We start from the raw sequence: 7,825 nt of genomic DNA, 5'->3' as shown, positions 1-7,825 counted from the left end.
CCGCTTAGTTTACATGTTTAAGTTCTAGGGTTGAGACTTCCGCTTAACTCTTAGTCACTTTTGAGATTTTCTGTGTCCTTGAATCTGTGTGATGTTTGATAAGGACCAAGTGTCATTATTTGCATGAGGCTGTCCAACACCATCTGGTATAGAGACTATCCTTTCCCCACTGTGTATTCTTAGATATCCTGTGGTTGAAGGATTTCTGACCGTATATGCACACGTTAACTTCTGGGCTCTGTAATATGGTCCACCATCTACATGTCTGACGTTAGGCAGTCACACACTGAAATGCTTAATGTGCGACTAAAATACATTTCTGTAGAGGGATGTGTGATGTCTGACTATTGTTCTAATTTCTTAAACTTGTATGGTCACTCTCATGTGATTTCGTTTTCCTTATGAATGTGGAGTTTTTCTATTCTGTAATAAAACAATTGATATTTTGATTGATTTAATCAAACTTAAAATCATTAGAACAGAAATTATTTGTCTACCAGTGTAGGCAAATAAAAATTCTCAGGGAGATTTAATAAGTATATGGAAAATAAAAGTGAAATTTGCTCTTAGACACTCTTGGAAAAGAGGTAAGCCTTAATAAATATAATCAGATTTCAAAGAGAAGAATAAACTGACACTAAAAAATAGAAAGGACCATGAAAAAAATTCTAAGATTTTAACAGTGCAAATAATGGATAACCAAGGCAAATCACAAAATTACTATTATTATCAAGAAAATAAAACTGTTTCATGAAGAAATAAAAAAAATGAACAAAACAGAACAAATAGGAAGCCTGAAACCATTATCTAAAAATCCTTCCTGGGGCAGGAAAGGTCGCTCAGGAGTTTAGCACCACCTTCGGCTCAGAGTCTGATCCTGGAGACTCAGGACCCAGTCCCACATCGGGCTCTCAGCATGGAACCTGCTTCTCCCTCTGCCTGTGTCTCTGCCTCTGTGTGTGTGTGTGTGTGTGTGTGTGTCTCATGAATAAATAAAATCTTTTAAAAAATTCTGCCTCAAAAAAACAATGAAAATTTAAAAAGAATAATGTAATGAAAAGGGCAAAATCAGATAGCTTTATCTACAAATATTCAAATATTTTAAGAAAAAAGTGATCAATGTGAGATAGTGTCTAAACTAGGTGCTGTAACAGCCATGGTAAATGAGGTCGAATGGAGCATAGGTGATATCGAAGACAAGGTGATAGAAAGGAACGAAGGTGTGGAAAGTAGAGAAACACAAATAATGGACCATGAAAAGCTTCGAAAATCACTAGTGCCATTAGTTCAAACTAAATTAAAATATTTAGTGCCCATGAAGGGAAGGAAGAGAGAGAAGGACAGAACATAGATTTGAGAAAATCATAGCAAAGAAACTTTTTCTTTTTTTTTTGAAATATTTAATTTATGTATTCATGAGAGACATAGAGAGGCAAAGACAAAGGCAGAGAGAGGAGCAGGCTCCCTGCAGGGAGCCCAATGTGGGACTTGATACTATGTCTACAGGATCATACCCTGGGTCAAAGGCAGGTGCTGAATAGCTGAGTCACCCAGGAGTTCCAGCAGACTCTCTTTCAATTAAAAGACACATCCAGATTGAAAGTGAGGGAGTAAACTCCCACTAATCATGTCCATGGACGTCAAGAGGAAGGACGAGGAGCAGTACTTATAGGAGGTGATCTAGAATTTAAAACAAAGCCTATAATAAAGGATGAAGAAGGATACTATATCATAAAAATTGTTTATCCAACAGAAGATCTACCTTTTCAAAATATTCACACCGCTAACTTCGGAGAAGACAAGTGCACAAACCAATTAACCCTAAACTTAATGACACTCATGGCTACTATTACCTTTACAGCGGGGACTTCAGTGTCCCCTGATATCCGCGAGAATCATCTAAGCAGAAGCTCAACAAGAAACAAGGGGTTTGAGAGACATACTGGATCAGACACACTTCACAAATATATCAGAGCATTTTTCCAAAAGCAGAATACACGTTCTTCTGTATTGCATGTGGAAAATACTCCAGAATTGATCGTACGCATGGTCACAACTCATGTGTCAAGCAGTACAGAATGGTTGAATTCACTTCATGAATAGGTTCAGACCAATATGCTATGAAACAACAAGTCAAAACCAATAAAAACATGGAAGGCCCCTAAATGACAATGCGATACTACCTCACACCAGTGAGAATGGGGAAAATTAAGAAGATATGAAAGAACAAATGCTGAAGTGGATGTGGAGAAAGGGAACCCTCTTGCATTGTTGGTGGGAATGTGAACTGGCGCAGCCACTCTGGAAAACTGTGTGGAGGTTCCTCAAAGAGTTAAAAATAGACCTGCCCTACGACCCAGCAATTGCCCTGCTGGGGATTTACCCCAAAGATATAGATGCCATGAAATGCCAGGACACCTGTGCTCCGATGTTTATAGCAGCAGTGTCCAGAATAACCAAACTGTGGAAGGAGCCCTGGTATTCATCGAAAGATAAATGGATAAAGAACATGTATTCTCTAATTACAATGGCATATTCCTCAGCCACCACAGCGGAGGAATACCCAACAATTGCTTCAATGTGAGTGGAACTGGAGGAGATTATGCTGAGCGATGTAGGTCAATTGGAGGACAAACATTATATGGTCTCATTCATTCAGGTAATATAAAAAATGGTGTAAAGAATTATAGAGGAAATGAGGGGAAATAAGTGGGAAAAATTAGAGAGGGTGACAAAATATGAGAGACTTCTAAATCTGGGAAACAAATAAGAGGTAGTGGGAGGAGAAGGGGGCATGGGGTGACTGGGTCAAGGGCACTGAGGGGAACACTTGACCATATGAGTCTGGGGTGCTATGCTATATGTTGGAAATCAACCTTCAATAATAAAAATATATAACAAATAAATAAATGTACCTAAAAGGACATCGTATTGAAGAAGAAATGAGTTAATGAAGAAATTAAAGAATTTAAGCAAAATTTCAATCAATGAACATTAAATCACAATCATACAATCCAGTATGTCTCTCAAAACCCTTGTTTCCTGGTAAAGCCATCCACAAAGGGAACAATGGAGCAACACAGATCTTCTCCAGGACCTGATTGAAATGGGAGCATATCCAGTGCATTAGCAGAGTGAAGATGGGGGTAAAACGTATTGCCAGGCTGCTGTTCCCACATGCAGAGAGTGAAAGGGGACACTTTTCTTGCATCATCACAACAATGGACTCAAAGTTGTTGAAGGATCTAAATGAGTCGGGAAACCATCAGAATCCTCAGCAGAACACAGGCAGCCCTTTTTCTACCTCAGCTGCAAGCACTTCTAGACGAGTCTCCAGAGGTAAGGGAAAGAAAAGGAAAATGAACTATGGGGACTTCATCAAGAAAGAGCATTTTCACACAAAGGAATCACTGGGTGTACTTAAAAGGCAGCCTACAGAATGGGAGAAGATATTGGTAATGTCTTATCAGACTAAAGGCTCGAATTCATATGCAAAATGAACGTATCAAGCTCAACAGCCACCAGGATCTCCAATGAGAATTGGGCAGAAGTTGCGAACAGACTTCCTGTCCTGTCCTGAGATCCCACATCACACCCTATATTAGGGAGCTCATTCTCATGCAAAACGAAATTCATTTGCTTTCCTAGATTTGCCATATATCAAACACAATATTAGAAGAAAGTGTCTGACAGAAAAGAAGGAAAACATCAATGCCCCTAAGTTGAAGATTACCATAGAAATTAGGCAATAATAAAATAAAACACTTTAATATCATTCAACAGGAATAAAATAATTTGTTTACATATACATTGCCAGGGAGGAAAATAATTCCAAAAAAAACATTTAAAAATAAGTAATGAACTCAGGGGAAATTCAGGATATCAAATCAAAATAGACCATAAAGTTAATTTCTACACACTAACAACCAAATTTCTGTATAAATTATACAAAACATTCTCCTTTCCACTGGTATTAAAAATAAATATTTATGACTACACTTCCTTAAGGAGAGAAAATGCTATTTAAAAATGAACTCTGTTAATGAGAGACTTTCAAAAGGCACAGAAATGCAAAAATAAATACTTTGATGGATTAGAACATCATAAATCCACTGTGCCACCAAAAGAATGCGATGTACCATTGTGAAGTAATGCTTGTATAGAACTTGTAAAGAATTGAATCTAAGACTGGAGCTGACTATATAGTCAGGGGACATGCAAATAAGGCCCTCGCTACACTGATTAAACCAGCCGAGCCCTGACCATAAAGCTGGAGAGGAGCCCCAGGCCCAGGATACCCAGGTGGCCCCATTCAAAGCTCATGAAACAACACAGACAAACCACCATGGAGTCTGTGCTTGGCTGGGTTTTGCTTGTTGCTATTTTAAAAGGTAATTCATGGAGAACAAGGGACCTTGAGTCTGTGAGTGGAGGTGAATGAGTGAAAGAGGGGATGTGGGACAATTTCCTGACCAGGATGTCTTGTGTCTGCAGGTGTCCAGGGTGAGGTGCAGCTGGTGGAGTCTGGGGGAGACCTGGTGAAACCTGGGGGGTCCCTGAGACTCTCCTTTGTGGCCTTGGATTCACCATCAGTAGCTTTGCCATGAGCTGGGTCCGCCAGGCTCCACGGAAGGGGCTGCAGTGGGTCGGAGGTATCTATGGTGGAAGTAGCACAAACTACGCAGACGCTGTGAAGGGCCGATTCACCATCTCCAGAGACAACGCCAAGAACACGCTGTATCTGCAGATGAACAGCCTGAGAGCCGAGGACACGGCCGTGTATTACTGTGCAAAGGACACAGTGAGGGGACCTCAGTGTGAGCCCAGACACAAACCTCCCTGTGGAAGGGGATCGGGACCACCAGGGGGTGCACACTCCTCACCACTTCTGTCTTGAAGGCCCAGGAGCAGGTGCAGATGGAGGTTCTGGGCAGGTTTCCTGTTGGGGTCAGGGCTTCCTCTCCATGGAGCAGTTTCCCCCAGGGAGCCTCTCTGAATGCTTGATTATGTGTTTACCTATTCAGCCTCTCTCTTGGAGACTTAGAATTCAACTATAGTGCTTGCACTTACTTGTACTTCACTTTTCCTGACCAGAAATATTAATCAATTACAAATAACTCCATCACATCATCTGAACATTTGCATGAGTCCTAATGACACTCACTGAGGATCACAGGACCCCAAGCTAACATGCTGTCTTGCACCATCACGGCATAGAGGAATCTCTAATCAACAGAATAGAAAAGAGATGTTCTACAAAAATGTTAAAATGTCTGGGGAGTGAGAGAGATTCCCAGAATGACATGGGAGGGAGGTGGACTCAGAGTTCACTTACACACACACTCACACACACACACACACACACACACACACAATCATGAGAGTATAAGCTTTTATCATCTTCACTTCATGTCCGTTGGGAGCCAGGCAGGCCTCTCATCATGTCATAAATGCCTGGATGGTACCAGGGAAGGACACACACACGCACGAACAGAATCACAAGAGTATAACCATTCATCACCTTCACCTTCACCCCCCTCCTGGGTCCTGCTCTAACTCCCTGCGGGCCCCTTTCCGCCCGGGAAGGTTGGTGCAGCTCCTGCTTCTCCGGGGACGGGGCTCTCCTGTCCTGGGGACACTGGGCTCCTCGCGGGGCCCCTCCCCCTTGGAGGCCTTTTGTTTCTTTATTTCTTTTTCCCCGTCTTCCTACCTTGGTAGAAGCGCGAACTCTTCTCACTGTAGCGTTCCAGCTGGTCTCTCTTTAAACCTCAGGACGAATTCGTAGATTTTCAGGATGATTTGAAGGTTATCTAGGTAATTTGGTGGGGACAGGTGATTTGGGGACCCTGCTCTTCCGCTGTCTTGCCCCTCCCCTCCTTCCCCTGCCTTGTTAATTCCCCTGCAAAGTCACTCTTGCCGGTCTTCTGGGGGAGGGTCTTGCTGTGCTGATATTCAGGTGTTAGCACTTGGGGAAGCTGCTCTGCCCCCTGCCTGCTGTAGGGCTCTGTGACTGATGTTTATCCTGTTTATCTAGTGAGGCCACTGTGGGGCTCAGTGGGGGTTGTTTACCCTGTGAGGCCCCAGGAGGAACAACCAGAGTGGTGGCCACCAGCTCTGGAGCCCTTATTCGGCTCCGCAGTAAGTACCTCAGCTCTCAGTCTGCAGGGACCTGGATGCTGCAGGGGCGGGGCCGCTGATCTGCTCAGCTTGGGGCAGGAGCATCCTTGTTGTCCAGGGCCTACTGGCCTCTGCCTGTCCTGGGGGGAGGCCGGATCCTGGCCTGTGTCCCCAGTGCCCTCTGCTCCCAGCCTGTGCTGTTGGATTCGCGCTCCCTGCCGGGCAGCCCCCTCTCTGCAGAGCTGCCTCCCAAGCCCCTCCGAACTGCTCCCGGGATCACACAGCCCCCTCCGTGCAGAGCCTCCTACCGAGCCCCTCCCAGCTGCTCCTGGGTCCAGAAGTGGGCACCTTGCAGCCCTTTAGAGAGCTCCGGCCATGGGGTTTGGAGCACTCTCCCCAGGGCGCAGGTGTCTGCCCGAGGGCATCCCCGCCCTCCTGGGTCCTGCTCCACCTCCCTGCGAGCCCCTTTCCGCCCGGGAAGGTTGGTGCAGCTCCTGCTTCTCTGGGACGGGGCTCTCCTATCCTGGGGACACTCGCCCCGGCCTCAGCCCGGCTCCTTGCGGGGCCCCTCCCCCTTGGAGGCCTTTTGTTTCTTTATTTCTTTTTCCCCGTCTTCCTACCTGATAGAAGCGCGAACTCATCTCACTGTAGTGTTCCAGCTGGTCTCTCTTTACATCTCAGGCCGAATTCGTAGATTCCCAGGATGATTTGAAGGTTATCTAGGTAATTTGGTGGGGACAGGTGAATTGGGGACCCTATTCTTCTGCCATCTTGCCCATCCCCCCAAAAGAAGTGTTTCTAAATCACAGACTGAATAGTAAGAACAGAATCCTGTGCCCAGAGAGGCTCCCAGGGGAAACTGCTCCATGGAGAGGAAGCCCAGACCCCGGCAGGAAACCTGCCCAGAACCTCCATCTGCACCTGCTCCTGGGCCTTCAAGACAGAAGTGGTGAGGAGTGTGCACCCCGGTGGTCCCGATCCCCTTCCACAGGGAGGTTTGTGTCTGGGCTCACACTGAAGTCCCGTCACTGTGTCACTCGCACAGTAATACACGGCCGTGTCCTCGGCTCTCAGGCTGTTCATCTGCAGATACAGCGTGTTCTTGGCGTTGTCTCTGGAGATGGTGAATCGGCCCTTCACAGCGTCTGTGTAGCCTGTGCTACTTCCACCACTGCTAATAGCTGCGACCCACTGCAGCCCCTTCCGTGGAGCCTGGGGGACCCAGCTCATGGCAAAGCTACTGATGGTGAATCCCAAGGCCACAAAGGAGAGTGTCAGGGACCCCCCAGGCTTCACCAGGTCTCCCCCAGACTCCACCAGCTGCACCTCACCCTGGACACCTGCAGACACAAGACATCCTGGTCAGGAAACTGTCCCCCATCCCCTGTTTCACTCACCTCCACTTAGACTCAAGGTCTCTTTTTCTCCATGAATTACCTTTTAGAATAGTGACAAGGAAAATTCAGCTGAGCACAGACTCCATAGGCGTTTGTGTTGTGTCGTGAGCACTGAATGGGGTCACCTGGAGATCCTGGGGCTGTGGCTCCTCTCCCAGTTGCAGGGTCAGGGCTGGGCTGGTTTAATCAGCGGAGGAAGGGCCCTATTTGCATGTCCTTGGATATATCATCAGCTCCAGACCTACATTTGGTTCTTTACAAGTTATTAACAAGGATTGCTTTACATCTCTAGGCCACTAATGTCTTGTGAC

General features: G+C 45.7%; 2 pseudogenes; one reads left to right on the top strand and one right to left on the bottom strand.

The window, feature by feature from the left end:
- The first annotated feature begins 4,345 nt into the window (after positions 1-4,345).
- LOC129508641 (immunoglobulin heavy variable 3-23-like) lies at positions 4,346-4,792 on the top strand (annotated as a pseudogene).
- A 358-nt stretch (positions 4,793-5,150) lies between these two features.
- LOC129508449 (immunoglobulin heavy variable 3-23-like) lies at positions 5,151-7,600 on the bottom strand (annotated as a pseudogene).
- Between the last annotated feature and the right edge of the window lie 225 nt (positions 7,601-7,825).

The sequence above is a fragment of the Nyctereutes procyonoides genome, unplaced genomic scaffold (genome assembly GCF_905146905.1).
Source record: "Nyctereutes procyonoides isolate TBG_1078 unplaced genomic scaffold, NYPRO_anot_genome, whole genome shotgun sequence".
Lineage (NCBI taxonomy): Eukaryota > Metazoa > Chordata > Mammalia > Carnivora > Canidae > Nyctereutes > Nyctereutes procyonoides.
The sequence above is the reverse complement of the archived record's forward strand: the minus strand, read 5'-3'. Positions and strand labels throughout refer to the sequence as shown.